The following is a 26,710-nucleotide window of genomic DNA, read 5'->3' as shown; positions in this document are numbered from 1 at the left end:
AAGGTCCTAAGAAGAGGAGGAAATGCGTGCAGCTGGAAGCTGAGACCAATTAAGAGATGAGACAGTGGCCAATTCATCGAGGGCTATGAGTTCAGATGTTTTAGTTCGGGTTTTATTCTAAGTTCAGTGGGCAGACCCTGAAGTGCTTAAGTAGAGGGACTGACGTGATCTTTTTTTTTCCAAGTCTGAAAAGTACTGTTTGGCTTCGCATGAATAACGGACATACGAAAGGCAGGAGCGACCGGAGAAAAATCAGTCCGTCCACTGCCGCACTGGCCAGGTGAAGGACAGAGCTGGCCTGGGCTGGGGATGGTAGCAAATATCAGGAGAACAGAACTGGTTTTAGAGGTATGGATGCTGAAGGACTGCGGGCAGCGGGGGAGGGGGAGGGAATGAACCGGTTCGGATGTCAAAGACAAAACTTTTGGAATCTCTGGCTATTCTAGAGTTTGCAGGACCCTATAGTTTCAAACACTCATAGAAATAGAAACATTCACACAATTCACTGGAGGAGGTCGTTGCTTCCTTCTGCCATCACAGGTACCAGGACAAGAAGCCAGAAGCCAGACCTCACCCTTGAGGTAAGAAAGGTTTAGACCAGACCGGAGATAATCACCTATTCAATACAGAAGAAGGGAAGAACTAAAGAGCTCAGCACAAGAAGTATCCTCAGGACTATGTACTAGATCCTGGGCACAAAAGACAGGAGCAAGAAAGGACACTTTGTCCCACAAAAATTGGAGGCCCCTCCCTCCCACCAGCTTTCAAACGCAAATGACAGGAGAAATGGCCAGGCTTTTGACAGAAAAAGGAAAAAATGAGAAAGGAGATTGGAAAAGAAGGGGGAGAGGGTGGTGCGGAGATCTGTTTGAAACGGAAAAGAATGGGTTTCGGGTAAGAGCCAGAAATACAAAGGAAAGGTCCTGACTGAGATGAAAACAACTTCCATAGAGAGGTCAGGGCTGTCCGGGTTTGTCTTTGATTACAGCAGTGAAAGCTGACGTGTTCTGAGCACCCAGGTATGTGCTGCTCGAGGGACTGTCACCTTGCTCATTTTCACAAGCCCCCCTCCAAGAGGGACAGACATGCTCTGCTCAGTCTTCTGACAGCGGGCAGCACTGAAGTCTATTTTGTCCGTCACAATTTTCATCTCCGGTGCTGAGCACAGCCTCTGCGGGTGTTGACTGACAAATGACGAGAAGGAATGAATGAGGAAACTGAGGCTCAGACAGCAGATGCGGTCTCCCCTGGGGCTACAAGACCAGTCCCTGGTCCAAAAGCAAAGAGAACGTCTGACTGCATCATGACAAATTAATAGGGACCTGGGGGTGACGAGGGAGAGGATGTGGAGACACAAGAGCGGATGGTATTTCACCCTGAGGTGCATGGAGGAAGGCAGGCAGCAGCAGAAACCGTCCAGATCCCTCGGTGGGTTTGTGTTGGGTTTTTTGTTGTTGTTTTTGTGTGTGTGTGTGTGTGTGTGTGTGTGTGTGTGTGTGTGTGTGTAATCTCGGAGAAAGCTGTCAGAGAAATAGAGCAGAGGCCTCTGGATCTGGGCAGAAGGTATGTGACAAAGGGAAGAAAAAGTAGGGCATGAATGGAGCCAAATAAACAAAGGATTCCGCGAAGATCAAAAATCCCAAGGGCAGGGTGAGGGGAGGAAGGTAATGGCGGGACAGTCGCCGGCCTGCTGTCCCAGGAGCAGCACTGTATCAAAGCCAGACTGGATTCCTTCTTTCTTTCAAGACTCTATAAACTGTGAATACGAAAAATGATGAGAAAAATGCATCCGCACCACATTTACTGAATGCTTTTCCATTTGTGCTGCCACAGGTCAAGAGTAAATAAATGCCAGGCATATAGTTTGCACACACGAGAGTGAAAATAAAAGCCGTTTAACTGAGCTACAGTGACAGTGACCACATGTGAAATAAACTCTGGTCTGAAAGCTAACAGTCTAGTATGAAATGCCAAAATTCACAACTCTACCACCTAAATAACTGAGTTCACTCGGACCTTGGCCTCCCTCTCCCAAGGCAAGATTTAACCAGGCCTCGGAGAAGTCTACGAATTATCACCCTTTCCACTAAACATCCTTGGAGTTCAGCTATTTGCTGTATTTCAGAGTCTGGATACAACTTTCGGTTGCTTGCCATGCTTGCTTTCTCCGTGTCTCTACCTCACCCTCTCTTATGGTCTCACACACATACCATATCGTGAGTGAGGAAGAACAGCTAATGTGGTCACAAAAATTAACGAGCAAAAGCAAAAAGAACAGTCCCGGTGCTCTGCCTTCAGGAAATCTTTGATATCAAGTTAAAACGAAACTATGAGGCACCTGGGTGGCTCAGTCGGTTAAGCGTCTAACTCTTGATTTCAGCTCAGGTTATGATGTCACGGTTTGTGAGTTCGAGCTCTATGTGGGCTCCATGCTGACAACGTGGAGCCTGCTTGGGATTCTCTCTTTCAAAGTAAATAATCATCATCATCAAGAAAAGGAAACTGTGTGTCTCGTTTGTTTCTGTGTTTACCTCCTTCAAGACTTTGGTGTGACAACCGAGCAACAGATTGTCTTAGAAGAGGGGGAAAAAATGCAACGTTCTGGCACAAGGCTGTAGGATGAAGTTCTTTTCATTATCAGGCCTGCCTTCCTCCCTCTGGTTTGCAGTGAGTAAATTAATCCGCAGGCAAATCTTACAGGCCAACTTTGTATTTCTTTCTCCTCGCAGGAAAACTGCCATGAGATAAGCAAACAGATTAAAATCATCTTCCTCTTGCTTTAATTCTGTTGTGACCATGGCTGACATGGATAGACTGACAAGCCACCTCTCATATCACTACCTTCTCAACACCGAGAAGCCTCTTCTTTGCAGTGAAGATGGTGCCAATCAGTAAAAAAGGATTATAGGGTACTCTCAGAGAGCGTTCCAAGCAGGCGTGCGGTTTTGCAGACACAGACACATTTGGGAGGTTGGGAATTTCTTAAAATGCAGTTAAAATGGAAGCCTCCACTTTAAACATGTCCCAGGGAGCTGAGAATCACCCAAATTGCAAATCAGCAAAACAAAAACAAAAACAAACAAACAAAAAAACAACCAGGGAAGGGGGACTTACATTTTTCTTCTCCCCAAAACAAATCTCCTCCCAAGAAAATGAAGCGCTTTTTAGCAAAGGAAAGTTAAAATAAAAATACACAAGGAAGAAACATACTTTATTTTTTTTTTAAAAAAGAAAAAAACAACAACACAACAACCCACACACATAGAAAGAATATGTGTCATGTGAAATTTAAACTTTCCACAAATAATGGTTTTCATGTTTGCTCCAAAAAGAACTGTAAGTTCAGACTGTTTGAATAACTGTAAGGCCTAAACTAATTAAAATAGCCCCCTTTATAAACACAATTTACTTCTTTGGTTTGCTTCACATTTTTTCCATCTTAGAAAAGAAATACAGCTAGACACTTAGCTGCTAGCTATAGAATGTATTTATGGTTGTAACAGCCCCTTCATTCCAATGCAATGACATCAGCATTATTCTCTGTAAACCTTCCGTCTAGTTCTCATCCGCACGGCTCATTTACAGATATGCCCGGCATAACAGAATATGCTTTCTCAGATCTGCCGAAAAGCTGACTTAGCGACTATCTTTCATACATTATACATAATAAACAAGCGACATGGAAAATATGTAACTTCTGGTCATGTCCATTTTAGGGATAGGAGGCTTCAACTCACAACTCAACAAAAGAACTATATGAATCAAAATAAATCCTGTGGGATGAAAAAGAAAAATATGACTCAATAATTAAGGACAAGCTGAATATCCAATCACTGCCTACCAATGCTAATGAGAATGAATGGGGATGAAATAAGACGGTTTAAGGATGCTTACTGAATTGCTTTTCTAAGGAGAAAAAAATAGCTATCTTCATTTTTGAAACACTACCTATGTTGAGAAAAATGAAGAATCAATAAATGCATACAAAAGTAGTATTAATTGCTTAAGAACCTCCATTTAGTGATTATAATCCAGAGTTAATGGTGTTAAAAATCAAATATTAAAAATGTACAAAATCACAAGGAACACATTTACATAATCTAGGACAATGCAGTTAATCCCCAAGGACAAATATTCTAGAGGTCTCTTCAGATATCAATCATCCTGATGCTAAAAATACAAAAGTAAATATCGCTCTAGCCATGAGGCTGGTTAAGTGGTTACTCTATCGGAAATTCTGAAAGACAGCCAAGGGAATACCAGACTCTCAACACTCAAGAGAAAGCAGTAGGCAGGTGAACATATGTTGTGGAAAGCTGCCTTCCAGTTTAGGAACATAGTTTCAAGGGAACTTGGGGTGCCAATAGATTGTGGGGCCGTAAGAGAAAGGGCAGAGGAGAGGTGAATTCCTTTTGCATATGGAGCACCTGGCTGGACAAGAGGGCTGTAAATGGGACAAGGTGGCTGATTCCTCTGAGCTTTTGTCAATATTTCTGGAACTGAGGAGAAGGAATGACTTTCTTTCCTGGCCCAGGATTTGAGCAAAGTCCTACCGGGAATATTTACATTAACCCACTGGTCAGCAAAAATGGGTCTCTTCAGGCCAAAGCTGTCAAATACTATAGGATTCGAGAAGTGCTAGGTCTGAGACCTGAATGAAAAGGGAAAGAGCCGGATATAATACTTTTGTTGACTCTCAGGTCAACGCCAAGTTTATCTCTCATCCATCTTCTTTGAACGCCAACTAGACTGGGATCTACCTGAAATACTAGGAGATTCTAGGTTCATTTCTGCCAAACTGCATTCTTGTGTTTACTTCACAAAAATCGTATTTATGCATGGGTCTGGACACACACAGCCAGCGTTTTTAAAAACATCAAATTAAATAGGGATGAAAACCCCACAAAAATGGATAAAGTAATAGGTAGATATGTTTGCCTGGCAAGCTTGATTCTACACCAGTCCCGTCCTTTCCTTCTCTCTGTGTATTTGAGACGTTTCACTGGCTAGCTGAGCCCTAACCTGTGCCAGATATAGCTCTTTTATTTTGGGGGAAGGCTCAACTCCATGATTATCCAGCAAGAGCGGGTACCCTCCCTGGGTGTGTAACAGGAAGGCAATCGCTTAAACACAGGATAGAGCGACTTACAAAGGTAATTAAAGTTTATACACTACTTTCTGCGTTGGCATCTGTAAACATTTCCACAAAATGTTTTTTCATTAAGACTTGGCATGTCACATTGAAACCGTCTCAAGTAGCTTATTCAAAATTTTTGCAAGACTATGTCAATGAACAGGCAGGCAGACTCCAGAGAGAACAATCTTAACACATTAAAACTGAAAAAGAAGTTTAATATTTTTTTTAATTTTCAAAAATGTTTTATGATTTACTTTTAAAAGAGATACAGAATGCATGCAGGGGAGAGGCAGAGAGAGAAGGGAACACAGAATCTGAAGCAGGTTCCAGGCTCTGAGCTGTCAGCATGGAGCCCAAAGCAGGGTTCAAACTCACGAACCGTGAGATCATGACCTGAGCCGAAGTCGGACACTTAACCAAAGGAGCCACCCAGGTGCCCCATGAATCTTAATATTTATACCATCTATGTAACAAGCTTTCAAGTTTTTATTCCTACATTTTCTTTTCTTTTTTCTTTTTTTAAAATTTTCCCATTAGATAACATAAAGTGTAGTCTTGGCTTCAGGAGTAGAACCCAGTGATTCATCACTTACATATAACACCCACGACTCATCCCAACAAGTGCCCTCCTCAAGGCCCATCACACATTTTAGCCCCCTCTCACCCATCAACCCTTACTTTGTTCTTTGTATGTAAGACTCTCTCATGGTTTGCCTCCGTTTTTACCTTCTTTTTCTTCCCTTCCCCTATGATCATCTGTTAAGTTTGTCAAATTCCACATGAGTGAAATCATGTGATATCTGTCTTTCTCTGACCTAGATATTTCACTTAGCATAATACCCTCCCAGTTCCATCCATGTTGTGACAAATGGCAAGATTTCATTCTTTTTCACTGTCGAGTAGTTTTTCATTGACAAGTAGTATTCCATTGTGTGTGTCTGTGTGTGTGTGTACATGTGTGTGTATGTATATACATATATACACACACCACATCTTCGTTATCCATTCATCAGTTGATGGACATTTGGGCTCTTTCCATAATTTGGCTATTGTTGATAGAGCTGCTACAAACATCGGGGTATATGTGCCCCTTCGAATCAACACTCCTGTATCCTTTGGATAAATTCCTAGTAGTACAATTAGTCGGTCATAGGGTAGTTCTATTTTTAATTTTTTGAGGAACCTCCATACTGTTTTCCAGAATGGCTGCACCAGGGTGCATTCCCACCAACAGTGCAAGAGGCTTCCCCTTCCTCCAAATCCTCATCAACATCTGTTGTTTCCTGAGTTGTTAATTTCAGCCACTCTGACCAGTGTGAGGTGGTATCTCACTGTGGCTTGTATTTGTATTTCCTTGATGATGAGCAATGTTGAACATCTTTCCATGTGCTTGCCATCTGGATGTCTTCTTTGGAAAAGTGTCTATTCATGTCTTCTGCCCGTTTCTTCACTGGATTATTTGTTTTTGAGGTGTTGAGTTTGGTAAGTTCTTTATAGATTTTGGATACTAACCCTTTATCCAATGTGTCATTTGCAAATGCCTTCTCCCATTCCATCTGGTTGGTGGTTTCCTTTGCTGTGCAGAAGCCTTTTATCTTGATGAGGTCGTAAAAGTTCATTTTTGCTTTTGTTTCCCTTGCCCTCAGAGACATGTCAAGTAAGAAGTTGCTGCAGCTAAGGTCAAAGAGGTTGCTGTTTGCTTTCTCCTGTAGGATTTTGATGGTTTCTTGTCTCATACTTAGATCTTTCATCCATTTTGAATTTGTTTTTGTGTATGGTATAAGAAAGCATACATACGTTTTCTGAATTGATGTCTCATATGACTAACATATCCATTTGGGGATGGCTACATATGGTCAAAGAATGTAGTGAAGCTCATCAGCTGATATGGGGATCAAATTCAGAGCTAATTTCATTTGCTAGGGTGCCGAATAATTCCACAGAGTTTTAGCATATGGAAAAGTCATTACCACCCATGGTACAACCTACCCTACCCAGGAAATCAGCAAAGTATATACATATTCAAAATGCATATTAGCCACCAGGCAGGTAATGTCAATGAGTAAAAGAAGGTGGATATATTAGGCAAAAGGGAAGGGTAAAGACTGTGAAAAACTGAAAAAGCCCTCACCCTATCTAAAGGGGGCAGCTACTGTGTATGGCAATCAATTGGTCTATGGCTGGATCATTGGTCTAATGTTGACAAATATTGCCATTTTTTGAACGAATCTAGAAATGGAAAATTTTTCATAAAATTGCCTGACTTATATATTGTAAAATATTTTTAATGTACAGAAAAATGAAGGAGTAGTACTATGAACACCCATATGCCCTTCACCCAAACTTATCAACTGCTAATGTTTGCTATACTTGCACATTCACATTTTGTCTCTACATACACACACTTTTTTTCAGAACCACTTGAAAGGAAGTTGTTGTTGATCTTATGATAAGATCTTAAGTTTACCCCCAAAACTTCAGCATGTCTTTCCTAAGAACAAGAACCTTCTTGTACATAACAATAACATCACAACCTAAAGATTTAACATTGTATATTCCATACTCAAATTACCCAATTGTTCCGATAATATCTTTAATCCTTTCCCCCCTAATCCAGGATGTAATCAAGGGACACATGTTAGATTCACTGGTCAGGTTTCATTAGTTTCCTTTAGCCTAGAACAGAAATCCCCTGGACTTTTCTGTTTCCCTAAGGTTGATATTTTTGAAGAGTCTAGACCAGTTTCCTTACAGCATATACCGCTATCTGGACTGTGTGACTACGTCCTCATACTTCTATCCAAATTAAAAGCTTTTGGCAAGAATTCTGTATAGATGTACTTCCCATCCATTACACGAGGAAGCACACAGTACCAGCTGGAACCTTCTGGTGATGTCCTGCACTGTAATCACTTGGTTACAGCGTTATGTAACCTCTTTCTCCCCAGAGCAAGCACTTTCTCCTCTTTTCACCTGGTGGCTAAACAGTGATGATCTTTTTTTTTTTTTTTTTTTTAATGTTTTTATTTATTTCTAGGAGAGAGAGAGAGACAGCGTGAGCAGGGGAGGGTCAGAGAGAGAGGGAGTCATAGACTGAAACAGGCTCCAGGCTCTGAGCTGGCAGTCAGGCACAGAGCCCGACGCGGGGCTCGAACCCACGAACCGCGAGATCATGACCTAAGCGAAAGTCGGACGCTTAACCGACTAAGCCACCCAGGCGCCCCAAAACAGTGATGATCTTTGCCAGAGAATATTACATTAATGGTTGCAAGATGGCGATATTCCTAATTCTGTCCTTTTTTCTATGTTTATTAGTTTTTCTCCCACTTTGGGTATCTTTGAACTCATGGACTGTTTTTTATTAAAAAATTATAATGCTCCATTGCAGTCGTTCTTTTCAATGCTAAAACTCTCCCAAATGTAGCCAGTGGGAGGCCCTTCAAGCTGTTTTCTATGCCCCTTTGTCCGCTTCCTTAAGATTTCTGGTTTAAATACCTGATTAATATTCTGGCTTAAGATCACTTGACCAAAAGTACAAAAATGTGCAGACTGCTAGTGACAGATTTTAGTAGCATAAAGTAGAATTCATCTAAAATTTATCCAAATTATTCAGATTGTCAAAAGCCACTATTAGCCAAGGATTTACTTATTTAAAAGTGACTAGAGGGGCACCTGGTGGCTCAGTCGGTTGAGCTCGGGTCATGATATCGCAGTTCTTGAGTTTGAGCCCTGTGTCAGGCTCGGAGCCTGGAACCTGCTTTGGTCTCCTTCTCTCTCTGTTCCTCCCCTGTTCTCACAGTCTTTGTCTCTCTCAAAAATAAAAATTACAAATTTTTTTTCTAAGTGACTAGAAAGAAAAAAGTCACATGTTAAGTATTTCTGGTTTCTAAATATTTTAGAAATTAAAGTTAAAACAAAGCAACTCAATAATCCAAGAGCCAGCCATTTTAAATGGTATTTTAAGACACAGCAAACTTGAAATAACCATCAGGTAAAAGAAGAAATCAAAAAGAAAATAATAAATTATCTCAAATCAAATGAAAATTAAACACAACAAACCAAATATTGTAGGATGAACCAAAAGTAGTTATGAGATGAAAGTTTACAGCAATAAACATATACATTATGAAATTAGAAAGACCTCAAATAAACAACTTAACTTTCATCTCAAGAAACTAGAAAAAGAACAAATTAAGCCCAAAGTTAGCAGAAGGAAGGAAATATTAAGGATCAGAACAGAAATAGATGAAATAGAAGTCAGAAAATAGAAAGGGGGCACCTGGGTGGCTCACTCAGTTAAGCACTGACTGTTGATTTTAGCTCCGGTCATGATCTCTCTCTCTCTCTCTCTCTCTGGCCCTCCCCTGCTCTCTCTGTCTCTCTTCTCTCAACGTAAATAAATTAAAAGAAAAAAGAAAATAGAATCAATGTAACCAAGAGCTGGTTCTTCAAAAAAGATGAAACTGACATACCTTTAGCCAGACCAAGTAAAAAACAGAGGACTCAACATTAGAAATAAAAGAGACATTACAAATGATACAACAGGAATACAAAGAAATCATAGGAGATTACTATGAACAATTATATGCCAACAAGTTACCTAACCAAGAAGGAATGGATACATATCTAGAAACACACAACCTACCAAGACTGAATCAGTCAGAAAGAGGATTAATACCAATCCTCCTCACACTCTTCCAAAATATTAAGAGGAGGGAAAACTTCCAAACTTACTTTATGAGGCCAGCAATGCTTTGATACCAAAACAGATAAGGATGCCATAAGAAAACTTCAGGCCAAAATCTCTAATGAATATACATGCAAAAGTTCTCAACAAAATATTAGCAAACCAAATTCGAGAACACGTTCAAAGGATTATATACCATTACCATGTGGGTTTTATCCCTGAGATGTAATACAGATAGTTCAACATACACAAATCAATATGTAATAATTATCAATAAAATGAAAGATAAAATTACACAATCATTTTAATAAATGAAGAAGCATTTGACAAACTACAACATCCTTTCGTGATAAAAACCCTTAACAGATTGGGTATAGAAGGAACATATGTCAACATAATATAGGCCATAGATATGTAACAAACATTATACAAAAAGGAGAAAAATGGAAAGTGTTTGCATTCAGATCAGGAGCAAAGCCAAGGATAGCCACTCTCACCACTCCTATTCAATACAATACTGGGTGCCCAAGCTGGAGCAATTAGGCAAGACAAAGAAACAAAAGTCCTCCAAATTGAAATGAAAGAAGTGAAATTATCACTATTTGCTGATGATACAATCCTGTATATAGAAAATCCCACACAACCAGTTAAAAGCTGTTAGAATTAATCAACAATTTCAGCAAAATGGCAGGATACAAAATCAAAATACACAAATTGATTGCATTTCCTTACACTAATGAGGAAGCATCTGAAAAAGAAACATTCCAATCACAATAAATCTGACCAAGGAAGTAAAAGATGTGTACCATGCAAAATTTTGCTGAAAGAAATCAAAGGAGACACGAACAAAAGGAAAGACGTCCCACTTTCATCAATCAGAAGAATTTTGTTAAAATGGCCATACTAACCAAAGCCATCTGGAGATCAACATAAACCCCATCAAAATAACAAAGTCATTCTTCACAGAAACAGAAGAAACAATCTTAAAATTTGTGTGGAACCACAAAAGATCTCAAGGAGCTAAAGCAACCCAGAGAAAAAAAATAACAAAACTGGAGGTATTACACTTCTAAACTTCAAACTATACCACAAAGCTACAGTAATAAAAACAGTATGGTACTGTCACAAAAACAGATACATTGACCAATGGAATAGATCAGAGAGCCCAGAATTAAGCCATGGCATATATGGTATGTTCACCTGATATTTAACAAGGCAGACAAGAGTACCCAATGGAGAAAGGAGGGTCTTTTCAAATAATGATGGTGGGAAAAGTGGAGAAATAAACATATGCCAAACAATGAAATTGGGTGAAATCTCAAACCACTCAAAAATTAGCTCAAAATGGGAGGGGAATCTGGGGGAATAATACGAAGAAATGAAAGGCAGAATCAAACCCATAAATACAGAGATCAAAATGATAGGTACCAGAGGGGTGGGCAGTTGGGTGAAAGGGGGAGAGGAAGAGGGAGATACAGGCTTTTAGTTACGGAATGACTAAGTCATGGGAACAGTATAGTCAATGATAGTCTAATAGTGACGTATAAAGACGGATAGTAGCTTCACTTGTGGTAACCAGAGAATAATATCTGAACTCGTTCAATCACTATGTTGTACAACTGAAACTGATGTAACACTGTGGGTTTTCTATACTTAAATTTAAAAAATAAGAGAATAAGCAAACAATAGATTCTACAGCTTCTAGCTGACTTCAAGCTACAGTGCATAGCATAATGGTCCTCAAAGATGTTTATGTGCTACTCATAAGAATGTGTTAGGTTACAAGGTAAAGGAGAATTAAAGTAGCAGAAGATATTAGGGCTCCCAATTAACAGATCTTAAATTAAGGAGATTATCCAAGGTTATCCTGATGGGCCCAATGTAATCACAAGAGTCTTTAAAAATAGAAGGGAGTGCTCTTAAATACAGAGAACAAACTGAGGGTTGCTGGAGGGGCTGTGGGTGGGGGAATGGGCTAAATGGGCAAGGGGCATTGAGGAAGACACTTGTTGGGATGCATACTGGGTGTCATACATAAGGGATGAATCACTGGAATCTATTCCTATAATCTTTATTGCACTATATGCTAACTAACTTGGATGTAAATTAAAAATAAATATGTAAATAATAAAAATAGAAGGGAGCAGAAGAGGAGGTCAGATTGACACAGAGGGAGAAGGACTTAATGAGCTGCTATTGGCTTTGAAGATGAGAAGAGGGACCATGAGGCAAAGACACTGGCCAAATTCAAGAAGTTTTTGAAGATTAGGAAATGGATTCTCTCCTAGAGCCTCCAGAAGGAAACACAGCCCTGCCTACAGCTTGATTTTAGACCTGGTTGGGCTTCAGATGTATAGAACTATAAAATGATAAATTTGTGTTAAAAAAAAAACCCTTCAAAACGGATCCATGGTCAAAACAGAAGACATGATACCATAAAACTCTTAGAAGGAAACAGAGAAAAAGCTCACTGACATTGGCTTAGAAATAATTTTGAGGGCATGAAATCAAAAGCATAAACAACAAAAGAAAAAAATCAACAAATGGGACTACATCAAACTCAGTAAAAGAAATAATTTACACAGTAAAAGAAACAATTAACAAAATGAAAAGAGAGTCTGCGTAATGAAAGAATCTTTTGCAAACAATGTATTGACTAAGTGATTACTATCCACAATATAAACAGAACTTAGTCAACTCAACAACAGTAACAACAATCCAATTAAAAACCCGGTAGAACTAAGCAGACATTTCTCCAACGAGGACATCAAAATGCCAGTAGATACACGAAAATATGCTCAGCATCATTATTCCTCAGGTAAATGAGAATCAAAACCACAATGAGCTATTACCTCATACCTGTTAGAATAGCTATCTTCAAGAAGACAAAAGACAACAGGTGCTAGCAAGGATGTGGTGAAAAGGGAACCTTTTTATGTAAATTGGGCCAACCACAATTTTAAACTATACAGAGATTCCTCAGAAAGTTAAAAATAGGGACATCTCAGTGGCTCAGTTTGTTGAGTGTCTGACTTCAGCTCAGGCCATGATCTCCTCCTGGTTGGTGAGTTCAAGCCCCACATCACAGGGCTTTGTGCTGATAGCACGGAGTCAGCTTGGGAATCGTTCTCCCTCTCTCTCTGCTCCCTCCCCTATCTCTCTCTCTCTCTCTCAAAAATTAATTTTTTTTTAGGTTAAAGATAGATCCACCGTATGACCCAGCCATTCCACTTCTGGGGATATACCCAAAGGAAATGAAAACAGGATTTTGAAGGGATGTGTGTACTCTCAAGTTTATCATAGCATTATTCACAATAGCCAAGATATGAAGACAACCCAAAGGACCATCAATAGATGAATTGATAAAAAATGTGGTATATTTATCCTGTGGAATATTATCCAGTCATGAGAAAGAAAAGACACCCTCCCATTTGCGACAACATGGATGAACCTTGAGCACATTATGCTAAGCAAGATAAGTCAGACAAAGATGACTACTATATGATATCACTTATGTAGAATCTAAGAGTTAAACCTGAAAAAAACAATGGAGTAAAATGGCGGTACAAGGGGATTAGGGAGAGGGGAAGGTGGAAGGGGAGGAGAATGGCTAAGGAGATAAAAGTGATGGTATTTAAGGGTACAAACTTATAATGAGTAGTAAATAAGCCATAGACATCTAATGCACTGTATAATGACTATTGACAATAATATGTACTGTAATTAGCAACTGTATTACAATAAATAAACGTATCAAAGTAACACACCATACACTGTAAACTTACACAATGATACATATGAAATTTACATAAAAAAGACACAATCCAGATTAAATCTAAATCTAGTCAAGCCATTATCTGATTTAGCAGGTTATAAACTCCATGGAAAATGACCATATAGTCCCCAACCATAATAAACCAACAAAACAAAAATAAACTATAGCAAACTTTAACTCTAGAAAGTCAAATAAGAACCATAGTAAACTTTAAGTAGAAAAACACTGAACAAATTTGGCTCTTCTTAGACTGTATAATTTTTGCTCTCAATTTAATATGGCCATGTTTCATTTCTTGTTCTTCCTAATCAACATTTCCCTTGAAAAAAACCAGATAATCAAAAGAGACAGCACCATCTGCCCCAGTCCATAAAAGAAAATGGACCGTATTCTAAATGCATCACACTAAGGAATAAACTAAAATGGAAAGTTAGATTGGGCCAACAGGCAGAAAATGTCTGTGTCGAGGATGCTATCAGAGAGTTTTCTCCAGAATTGGGATTACTCTGATGGCCATAAGCCCTCTACTCTCAATTACTCTATACTAAAGTCACATCTTGCTGTCTCAAAGTCTTTCATAAAATTAAATCATTTGGAATTGAAACTATTCAGTTTCTAGATAAAATAAAGGACTCTTTTAAGCTATGCAGCTAGAATCTCCATTGTCCAAATGGACTGCCCCCGTTGTTCTAAACAGAATAGGCACAGGCCTTAAAAATAAAGTAAAAGGCCTTTCACATGTACATTAAAAATTCTGTTAAAAGGTCTGAGAACTGCAACATTACATTTATTCTCCAAACTACCTCTACGAGGGGCACACCTTGCAGGCCACATTTAATGTCTGCAGATGACAAACCATGGTGACTTGGTCCCCGTCTCCTAACAGCTAAAGTGTACAACTCCGGGGTCATGGTGAGTCCATCAGGGTTAGCAAAAACCCATCAGCAAAAGCACCCGCTCTGTTTCGGTCATAGACCAAACCGGACAAGAGGTAAAAAGGCACAGGAAGAAAATATGAAAGGAAGCACAGAAGAAAAAAAACCCAGAAGAGATGGCCAAAGGGGGAGAGGCACTGAAAAAAGAATGAATGACAGAGATAAAAAGATTCAAAATAGAGCTCTCAGCAAACACATTCAATTCACAATATCTCATCTAGGTGGCTGATCTTAAAATAATTTCCCAGCAATTCCAATGATACAATTTGTATATTAAAATGCCAAAATATAGAAGGCTGATGTGTGACAGATCAATTTTGTAGTTACCCACAGGAGGAAGAATATGCACATGAGTCTACCCCTCCTGTCCTGGTCTAGCTGACTCCTCCCCTTCCTCATGAGTCCGCTGCATTGGTGCTCTTTGGAGGATCTCCCTAACATCCCATCCTCCTCTTCGTATTTAAAGTACATGTCATCCCCCTGCGTGCTCCTGGTCACAGTAAATCCCCCCACCTCTACAAAAATGGGAAGGGTGAGCTTCACGAGTACAGGAGGCACACTGGTGCCATGTGTCATTGATTCCACAGTGCCTACCTTAGTGCCTGGCATAGGAACATTTACTGAATGTATGACTGAATAGATGGTCACAGAGAAACACTACTTACAAATGCGTTAACTGTGCTTTTAATCTCGGCTTAATCTTTTAAGCACACGATTGCCATCATGACTGGGAGAGTTATAAGGGGAAGATACCTTGATATCTGACATACGAATAACATGTCAAATAACATGTCATGACCAAACTGTGTCAAACACTTGTGGATCTGTATTTCTGCATAGAAAACTAGTATGCACATACTAAATAAATTCAGTAAGAATCCTAAATTTGTTGTGGATTAGAAACATTTCTATAACTAAAGCTAAGGCTGGCTGACAAAAACACCATAAGGCCATTAAGCTTGCTTGCTGTGACGATAAAAATGCAACCAAGTACATTACTAATCAAGTAACTGAGAACTCTTGGAGCTCTCTCTGGACGGTATCCTGGAAAAGAATGGAGCATTTCACCTACTAGTGGTAACTTCTTAATTTGTTATGCACTAATCTAATTGCAGAAAATTAAATCAGAATGCACAAAGTTGTTCTTCGTGGCTAAAATGCCTTGGTTTTGTTTAGGCAAGTTAGTTGTTTTCCAGCTTTCCTGTTCCACAATAGTTTTTTGTGTGCACAAATCATGCATCTCTAAAGAACCATTTGAGATGACTCTATTATGTCTATTTAGCAATTAATTACTCAGCCAAAAAGGAAAGTTTGACCTGCAAAAGTATTTGCAAGTCTCCCTCTTTGCAATCTTAATGCATGCTTCCAATTGCCCTGACTACCCTTTCTCCTTTTCGCCTTGGAGTATGAGACCATCTGGTTGCCTTTCTTCCCATAATTAACAATCCTCCGATTGCAATCCCAGTAAACGAAAAGCTCAGCAATTTCCATTAAGGGATCTCATTCTTTGCATTGCTCTCTACCCAGGCTCACAAAGTCCTTCTTGGCTTCACTGCAGGCTCTGTCTTTACAGCTTACCACCTGTAGCAAGCAGTCTAGCAGTTAGACACTTTGAGTAAAACAGAGCCATTTGCTGAAATTTTCACTGCCAAGCGAGAGTCTGTTTACCCTTAAGCAAAAAAATTGAGTTTTTTGCTTTTTGGCAATAAGCAATTCAACTCACTGAAACATGCCCCATAAGCTCCCCAACGACCGTCTACAACTAAGAGTGAAACAAAAAGATGTCCTAAGAGATAGGAACCAGAATGGTGTGTGCACAAATGTTCCATCGACTGCCTACAAAGTAAAAGATGTATCATTTCGTTTGCAAAGTAACGCTAAGGAACGAGAACAGAGGTGAGTCTTAAATTTTAGGTTTTAAAAAAGGAAAGTAGGAGATTTTTCTAACGATGTATCCATTAGAATAAAACTTATTAAAATATTTTGAATTGCCAGAGTAATTCAAAGAATTACTAAGTATAGCCTAAGAATATCATTTGTAATGAGATAGGCTTCTATAATGTACTGTGGTCAGCTGAATTGTGTTCCCCCACAAATTCATATTTTGAAGTCCTAACCCATGGTAACTCAGAAAGTGACTGTATCTGGGGACAGTGTCTTTTACAGAGGTATTTAAGAAGCTAAAATGAGGTCATTAGGGTAGGCCCAAACCCAATGTGACTAATGTCATATCTTATAAGAGGAAGCAATGTGAACATACGCACATATAGAGAGAAGACGATATAAAGACACAGGGAGAAGATAGCCATCTACAAGCCAAGGAGAGAGATCGGAAAAGATTCTTCCCTCATGGCCCTCTGTAGGTACCAACCTTGCAAACACTTTGATCTTGGACTTCTAGCTGCTAGCATTCTGAGGAAATATCTGTTGTTTAAGCCCTCAGCATGTGGTACTCTGAGCACATGGAAACCCTAGCAATCTTAATACATGTACCATGTATCTGCAAATACAGATTTGGTATTTTTATACCCATTTCCTAGATATGGATCCTATAAACTAGACATTTTAAGAATTTGGTCAAGATTACACAGGCAACCCTAAAAGAACCCAGTATCAACCCTCAGTCTTCTGATTCTTACTCTAATCCCATTTTTTCTTGGGGGACCTCCCAAACCTCCTCGTCCTCTCATGCTGTCATCCAGAAGGGAACGGTCGGGGGAACAATTTTAGTTATGACAGATAAACAAGTCTATCAGCCTATTTGGTTCAGTACAAAATAATTATACTGAAAGTTAAAAAGTGTTTATAGTACTGCCTCCATAAGAGGTCATATCCAATTACAGAAGGCCGGATTTAGAAGTCCAAAAGAAAGCTACTGAAAAATCATTGAAAAGCCAATCCAAAAAAAAGACTACTTCCTACGATAATTCTACAGATTACTTCGTGCCAATGCATCAGTAACATAATATCCACCCCCTTTCCCCCCCTCGTATAGAAATGGATCATTCAGGATGTTTTGAGGCTAGAACACTATTATGCAGTAATTGCTTCCAAAACACATGTTACAATATTTTTGCAGCTGACTGCGGCTTTAGAGAAGAAGCACATACTGGTTCCAAAAGAACAGAGACGATGTTGGATCATAAACTACAGCTGTTTGCTGTGCAGCACCACCTGAAATATCTGTGTGTTGTTTTCTTCCAAACCAGCTAGTACAGAGTGTATCCAGACCACTCAACTTATTTATGGCTCCAGCTGTTTGTTCTATGTTTTCAGACACTCCGCGTTAGCTCAAAAGTAGGGCGGCCATTTTTCTTACGTCTTTCGTCGATAATGATAAAGAAATGGCTAAACTGTATGGTGGATGCGAATTCTGTTCTTAAATAGCCAATAAAGTATAAATTAATATCTTTGCACAGTAATAGTAGAATGAATTCCCCAATATGACCTTCTTAAAACTACTGAGCATGTTTCACAAATACTTTCCTTTTGTGAACAGTGTGGCCCAGGCCTGTGTTTCTGAGATTAACAGTTGCTCTGTTCACGTCTAAGGCCTTCATCATAATGCGCCAGAACGAATGGAGAGAGGACATGAGCCTGGGCACGGAGGGGAAGAGGGAGGGTGCTAGTCTGTGATTAGGCTGCAGAGCAGTTGAAGGTGGTTGGCCCATAGGACTTCTGACTGCACAGCAAAGGAATTTCTAATGGAGTGGACACACAGATAAAGAGCTGAGGGAACAGGTTGAAGAGTTTCTTTAAGTGGCAAACAGTTGAACTACTTAGTTATGATTACTGTGAACTAGTCTTCATTGGACCGTAATTACTCTACAGCATTTGTGTTATTGTGAACTAGTCTTATCTATTGTGAACTGCTACATTTTGGATGAAATGTAAAAGTGTTATTCTCTGTCCCCTACCTACTGAGCTTTGCAGAAGTACATTATCAAATAGAGGTCACAAAAATGCAGTTGAGTTAGAAACTGCATGACCGTATGAATCATGAACAATGTTACCTAAGTGAGGGACTTATTAAGGCTCATCATCTACCACAATTAAGGCATCACATTTGATCAGGGTTATATTCCAGCAGGACAGAGTGAAATGAACTAAAGAAAAACCAAATAGGGTTTGTGCAGATTTAGGTTTACAGCTACCTAAGATTGTGAAATTATAAGCATTCCATCTGCTCACCAGCTGTGGTCCCTAATCCTCTTTAATAACTCCAGCTTGCACAGCTCCATGAGAATCCAGGCATCTTCCAAATTTTACTTTATATTAGTTGCCAAGATTGATTTCAAGGCACCCGTCTCCAGTGAAAGCAGCATACAGTTGATTTCACTGGCAGGTGTTAATTTTCAGGGGAGTGAAAGGAAGTCGGAAGAGAGATAAAGAATAGGAAGAAAGAAATTGAGGAGGTTCCAGGATCATCACATTGAGTTTTCAGGGTTCTGTGCTCTCCAGCAAAGTTCAGAGGCTCAAATAAAGAATATTTGCTGGAAACGTGAAATTAAAATCTCCCTGAAACTTGTAAAAGGCAATATCTAAAAAAAAAAGATCGCGTCCAGTCGTGTTTAGAATGAGACTATGTCTTCCACAGCAGCCAGTCCCTTTCTCCACTGCAATCTGCAACCTCTGCCTGTTGGTCACTGACCACAGACAGGGTCAGGGCGCTATAAACTAACTGTTCCCCACTGTCACAAAGCGCAGCTACTTGTTCCTTAAGGCACTTCAGGCAGTTTCTAGCTAGACTCTATACAGGCGGTCATCATAGCTTAATACATCAATAGAAGAGATGTTCGAACCAAACGAAATACCCAGATTTTCCTGAAGTCACAAGCATGATTCATGGTACTAGGTTTTATTAATGCTGAAATACCTTTCCATCCCCATGCTCTTTGAGTTATTGGGGAGAGCAGAAAAGGAGTGATTCTAGTTCCTGATTCTGACAGCAGCATGGTTTTCAAGCAGATATGGGTGTATAATATCTCCGGTACCTATAGTTCAGACTGCTGGACTCTTCTGAGAAAAAACAACTGTATTAGAGGTCTCTGCTTAAGCCCAGTGGTGATGTGGACCTAACCAACAATATTATAAGGGCTTGAATTTGCATCTCGAAGAGGACTTCTTCCAGAACAAGCTTATCTCCTAGGCTACATATCACAGAAGCTTTCTTTCCTTGAATATTATTATTGGGGGATGGGGGTTGGGGGGGTGTTGTGTCTCTAGACCAAAATGGTAGTCTATCCTTGTTCTAAAATGTCAATGTACCACCTGGTGGAGAATGCTTTCATACATGGATGGACAATAATAATTCCAAATTTAAATGCGCTTCTCTCTCATTCTATTAACATCTGGAAGATGATACATCCCCATTTTTACTTCTGGCACAGACCTGAGGTCCACTTAAGAACTCTCTTCTAAGAGAACACGGTGATCACTTGAGGGAGCCTTGGCTGGAAGAGCCAGGTGGGAGCAGGTGGGCAAGTAGCCCCCAGTGCTATCACAGGGTGGTCCAAAAGCTAGGCTCCACGCTGTTTCCCAATTGCCAGGAAAGAGTATTTTCATCTCATCTTTCAGTAGAATAAGGGCATATAAAACTATTTGGAGTGCCAAAGATGCTAAATAATATAAAAGTTGTAATATCATTTTTTAAATTTATTTGGAGAGAGAGAGAGAGCGCGAGCGAGCACAAATGGGGGAGGGGCAGAGGGAGAGGGAGAAATAATCCCAGCAGGTTCCATGCCACCACTTGCCTAAAGTGCAAAGCCCGACATGGGACTCTAACCGACAGACTAGGAGATCATGACCTGAGCAGAAATCAAGAGTTGGACACTTAACCGACTAAGCCACCCAGGAGCCCCCGTTATATCATTTTTTAAAGATTCTTTAACAAAAGTGCTAAGAGGATCAGACTACTAAAGAAAGTTGTTGTCTGAAAAACACCCCCAAACAATGGAAGAACAGTTTAAAACTAAAAGGTTGAATGAGTCTCTATATAAAAACTTAGTTTTAATATTCCCAATTATGTTTACTGCCATGCAGTCAGCAATATCCGAGGGAAGTTTTAACTCTTATGAATTACACGGAATTCAATGACAACTGCATAGGCGGAAACACAAAGTCCAGATCCCACTGAAGGGTAAAGCTAATGACAGCAGAAATGATACGGGACCGTCAAAATGAACTCTGAACCCCCCCAAACAGGCTAATTCTTACTGAACAAAAGTTGGGGGGTAGGTGTGTAGTGAGGACAGGTTATTACATTTATTTGGCAGGAGGGAAATATAGACTTCACGTATTGGAAAGGCCTTTATCTGTGGGGCTGAAACAGACTTAGCAGCGAATTCTACCCAGCAGTTTAGCTCCTCAGAAAAGAATTAGGCTTCATGCTATGCTACCCTGCCACACAGGCATGCCTAATAAACTAGCTGGTAACTCTTTCCAACTGCAATGGAATTCTGTATTTTAACTCAAGCCTTATAAAATGAAAATTTCTAAATAGGAAACTAACTCAGCAATTCATATTCCTCATAAAAGATGCCTAGAAGTCCCTCTGAATGAATGAGCTCTGCACTTGGCACTTCCGACAACTCCAATCCGTTTCTAATCCCTTCGCAGCGTGAACTCGGGGTGAATATAGATAACATACATATCCATGAGCTCAGCTAGTGGCAGGTGCCAGGAAGAATGTTTCTGAAAGGGTGATGTGATGGATGGAGTAGTCCAAGAAGGCCTCGTGGAGTCTGAAGCATTTGGGCTACTCCAGGAAGGATGAAGGGGACACCGCCGCTCCTCATCCCCTGCCAACAAAGAACAAGAGAATTTTGGAGGCAGAGGGAATTGAAAGGGTGAAGGCCCTCACGTGTACGAGAAATGGAGAGGAAGCCTGGGTGTCTAGAGCCCAGAGAGCTGGAGCATGCCTGGGAAGGAGCTGAGGCAGCAGCCTGCTGATGCAGACTTTGGATACGGGGGTAGAGTCTGCACTTTATTGTTATGTTCAAAAGGAACACAGAGGGTTTTAACAAGATCTCCCTGGCTGCTGTGTTAAGAATGAATTGCAGCGGAACAAAAGTTACAGCAGAGGGACTAGCTGGGGGAATTAAAGCTCTGTGAAAGCACACACGCACACACAGAGATTTAAAAACAGGCACTGGATACGGGAAGTCTCTGTACCTTCTTCTCAATTTTGCCATGAACCTAAAAGTGCTCTAAAAAAATGGTCTTTAAAAAAAGAAGCAAGGACTACGATAACACTAAAACTTTAGGAAAAAGGTCATATTTAATAAAATATGTTTTAGATGTATAGAAACATATTACTTGTTTCATAATAATTAATGTGATTTTCTAGACTTAAGTTTTAGTATATGGTATTAGTATTTTAAAAGAGTTGCAACTCAAGGGACCAAAATAAGCACATTTCATTGTAGCCTAGATGCTGCTGATCAGAGACGTATCGTATTAAAGACTGTAACATCATTTTAGACACCAAGTAATACCAAAAGAAGTAAGTCATTCTCTACGTTTAAGATTTCAGCATATTTCCATGAATGTCGTGGCTCACCAAAAAAAAAAAAAAAAAAAGAAAGAAAAAAAAAAAAAAGCCAAGTTCTACTAAATGGAAAATGTAGTTTGGTCTCCAGAGTTGTTCTCAAATAGTAAAACAACTTACCAGACATACTTAAATAGTTTTCTCCCAAGTCCTTTATTTTTCTCATTTAAATTGGTTCCAAAAGGAACTGGCAGGGCATAATATATGCTGTAAGTGATTGATATTCTTATGGAAAAAACACGTAAGTAGCTAAAACGAAAAGCTCATGACTATGGGTAGAGTTAAATGGTTTAAATTGGATAGACTTAATGTTTTAAATTCATTAAAAGTCAGATCAGAGAAGTGATTTCAAGCAGGTAACAGTGATGTGATTCCCTGAGCTGCTTCCTCCCCTTTATTAATACCATAAGAGTTAGACAACTAGTCCAGCACATAGATATGGCTTCAACATGGCTATGAGCAAGATGTGAGCTATGTGACTGGCAATTTCTCCATTTCCTATTTGCAGACTGTCATGGCAGCCACACCTGCTATCTTCTGTCATGTATCATCTTGGCTGATGCTGGAGAATCCAGCTGAGTTCCCAATGTCTGGTCAAAACTTCACTGTTTTGGGTGCCTGGGTGGCTCAGTCGTGAAGCATCTGACTTCACCTCAGGTCATGAACTCACAATTTGTGAGTTTGAATCTCACATCGAGTGAGCTCGAGCTACAAGCTCCACATCAAATGAGGATGAGCCCCACTTTGGACAAGCCCGAGTCCTGGTTCAGGCAAAACACGAGTGCTGGGTGAGCCCAGGCTCACCTCTTGTCTTAACCTCCTCTTGTCTTAGGATTATAATTCTACAGTTACTGTCCAGGTAAATTTTTGAAAACCTATAGCAGATACAGGGTTCTGACTAATTTGCTCATCCAAACAATTATCTGCTTTAAACTCCACAGTTATACAGTATATACTTAACCTTGATAGCTATTTCCCATCAAATTTCTAGAGTAGAAAAAACCTTAACTGATTTAAAATACTATCGTGTGGTGGCACCTGGGTGGCTCAGTCAGTTAAATGTCTAGCTCTTGGTTTCGGCCCAGGTCACGATCTCACCATTTCATGGGTTCAAGTCCTCTGTCGGGCTCTGTGCTGACAGCGTGGACTCTGCTTGGGATTCCCTCTCTCCCTGTTTCTCTGCCCCTTCCCCCACTTGTGCGTGCTTGCGTGTTTGTGTGTATGTGTGCGTGTACATGCACACATATACACACACACTCTCTCTCTCTCTCTCAAAATAAATAAATTTTAAAAATAAATAAATAAAGATGATCTTGTATGCAGTTAAAATCTTCTGTGTCTTTCCATTTTAGGCAAAATACCCACCCAGGGGTGAAAAAGGAAATCTATAAGACACAAGTATTATTACACCAGGCAGCAATCTAAAACATTACAAGAGGGACGACAGGGATGTTGAATTTATAACCCTTATGAAAACCTGGGCTCCATATACCTCTTCTTCAAAATTAAACCAATTACCAGACCTCACCTCAGTAATAGTCATCATGGAAAGGATACATATAATCAATCTATAACATTAACTATCCAGTCAATATCTAATCAGCACCATGGGTATGGAATTTCTTTAGGAGAATTCTGTAATGATCAATCATTGTCATCACAGAATTATTAGATTCACTAGAAGTTATATTAAAAGCTTTCTGAGTTTTATCTCAGGCTAGATGAAAACTATCTTAGTTTCCTTTTTGTAAAAAATATATATTCCAAATTAGAAAGGTTTCTTTCACTTCTTGGGGAATGCCATTAACTACTTACCTCTCAAAAGTAATTATACAGATCCTGATATTAACTTCCATTGACTATGTCCTGAAAATACCCATCCACTATTTTACATGTTTATACGCATGCACATCCAACTCACTTATGCTTTCAGAGTCTAACTGAACTACCTCGTGACTTGCCTCAAGTAGGTTAATGTACTGGGCAGAGATTTCCCCAGTGCAAACTACCATGGAGAGGAGGGAGCTCGGTGATATGGTTCTTGGCCTATGTTCCTAGAAACGGATATTCTGTGCTGCCATTGCCCATTTATATTAACTGTAAGTCTCTGAAAAGTCTGTGGTGGATGCTGAGAAAGGTGAGGGAATACGTCAATCAGATCTAAACACTACGCAGGCTAACAGGCTGGCTCTGGCCAGGTTGCTAGCATGATGATACTGAACGTAGCCTGAGGGAAGGCTGAAAAGAGCCACCAGAGGATAGCCACATCCTAATCCCTGGCATCCATGAATGTTGCTCTTACGTGGCCAAATCTCTGGAGACGCTAAAACTCACTTGGCTTACCGGAGTCGGCCGTAAGTTAAATAATATGTGTTTGTGTAAGGAGACGACAGAAGATCTGTCTTCACTGAGAGGAGAAGACAATGTGAAGATGGAGCAGAGAGAGGTTGGAAGGTGCTGGGCCAGAACATGGGAATGCCTCGCAGGCACAGGCGAGGAATGTGGCAGCCACTGGCTGGAAGAGCTAAGGACCAGATTCTTCCCTAGGGCCTCTGGAGGGAGCTCAACTTGCCAACACCTGATTTCAGCCCCCAGGACACTGGTTTCAGACTTCCGACCTCCAAAATGGTACTCTTTAGATTCTCTCCTGAATTGTAAGAGAGGAAGTATCTGTTGTTTTACACACGGACTCTGTGGTAATTTGTCAGCCCCAGGGAACTAATATACAGCCTATCAGGGGTGATCTCCATGGGGCTAAGCTTCTTCACGGACAGCAGTGATTCAACACGAAGCAAGACAGAACAAAGAAAAACAAGCCAAATTAAATGAACTAAGGTCATACTATGTGCCGGGACTGTGCTATAGTTTAATCACAAACTTTTGAGTCCATTTTCCTCCTGAAACAGAACTGAAATTTGCTACTGAATTTCTAGGGGGAGGGGGTGACAACTGATTGTCACCGCGCTGTATGATCCCAAATTTAGCACTGGGATAAAAAAGATTGAAAAATACTGACATTTACCCCTGGCTCAAATGCAATTTCTTTGTCACAGAAATTTATGCCTATCTTTTTCTTTTGATTTTCCATTTTTTCCATCTTGTGCATTAAAATGATTCCAAAATGCTGAAGGAACATCTGCTCACAACAGTGTAACAGAAAGACAGACAAGATGCTTTCCAACGAGCCTGATGGCAGAATGTTCCTTTGGTAGCAGATACTATGTACAGTGTCCATAAATCTAGGCCTGAAAATATTCCCTGAAGGCTTATGAAGTTGGATAAAATTGAAAGGTTATACACAAGAGTTTCTACAAAACATGTAACTGTCAGATGCCTCAAACTCCTCTTGGGGAAAAAAAAAGTAATTTTCCAGGAACAAAACCACCAACTAAATAAAGTATAATTAACATAATCATCACCTATGATTACCACTTGTCTAGGGATGGTTTATTTTCCATTTTGGTGACTCATTCACCAGCATTAATCAATAGGACTCTGGCCACCATTTTCAAATAAACACCTTGGACGATGTAAACTGATTCCATTTTATGCCTTGGTATCATTAGAAAATCTAGTATATATCCTGCCTTAACTGGCAACTGATCTACTACTTCCCAAAAATATCACTTGTGATATGCTCACTGCAAAAACTAACCTATTCATTGGACAAATCATCTGTATTCCTCAGTGTTCACCATTTTCTCTCCCTAAGCCTCTTACTCTTTCTTGACACCGAACAAGGGGAAAATAAGAACAATGAAAGAGGCATAGCAATAGGTGAAAAACAGAAGAGAGATATACACTGTAAGAAACTTATGATTACCCATTATATTGGAGGTCTGGAATATTGAGTTAAATCATAAAATGTCTAATATTCAATTGTTTTTAACTCCTCCTTAAGTAGTTTTTTAAGGACCTATTCAGTATTATGAATGAACTCTACAGATCACTCCAGAGCATAACTTTATGTTTCAGGGTCTCAAATCTTTAGTGGAGCTATGAACAGTGGCCATCTGGACACATGTTCCCTTATCCTCTTACCCAGGCTGGTTCCTCACTGGGGAGGAGATTACTGCATGCAGATCAAGATGCACAAAAGGGATGAGCGGGAAGGAAATATAAGGAAAAATGGAGGGGACACAGATCCTCAACCATGTGGATCATGCTCCTGTAAAGAAGGGCCATGAACTGGTAAATTCTATCTTTACCTTTTTCTTCAGATGAGCTCAATGAGCTGGAATCCTAGTCTTCAGTTAAGAACAAGTCTTGCACTATCATAAACATGCACTACTAAAAACATTGTTCTCTTACTTCCTTTGAAGCAAAACAAAATGAAATGCCCCAGCAGTAAATGAACAAATGAATAAATAAAACAAAAAAATTCTAAGTTTTAAAAGTCCACTCACAGTATTAGTGATGATTATAGCAGGTCACAGAAGGCAGGTATACAGAGTTAAGGGAAAGAATTCACAGGCTTTTAAACGGCAAAGAATAAAGTGCAAAGTAGAAGTTTTAAAAAGGGGCACTTGGGTGGTTCAGTCAGCTAAGCGTTCAATTCTTGGTTTCGGCTCAGGTCCTGATCTCATGGTTTCATGCCCTGAGTTGGGCTCCATGCTGACCATGTGGA

General features: G+C 39.8%; 1 protein-coding gene across 4 annotated transcripts in view; it reads right to left on the bottom strand.

Moving 5' to 3' along the window:
- Positions 1-26,710, bottom strand: part of FNDC3B (fibronectin type III domain containing 3B) — a 356,123-nt gene that overhangs the window by 103,664 nt on the left and 225,749 nt on the right. The window lies entirely within an intron of this gene.

Source organism: Hyaena hyaena, unplaced genomic scaffold (genome assembly GCF_003009895.1).
Source record: "Hyaena hyaena isolate Hyena2069 unplaced genomic scaffold, ASM300989v1 scaffold_112, whole genome shotgun sequence".
Lineage (NCBI taxonomy): Eukaryota > Metazoa > Chordata > Mammalia > Carnivora > Hyaenidae > Hyaena > Hyaena hyaena.
Note: the sequence above shows the minus strand (reverse complement) of the source record. Positions and strands in the feature narration are given on the sequence as shown.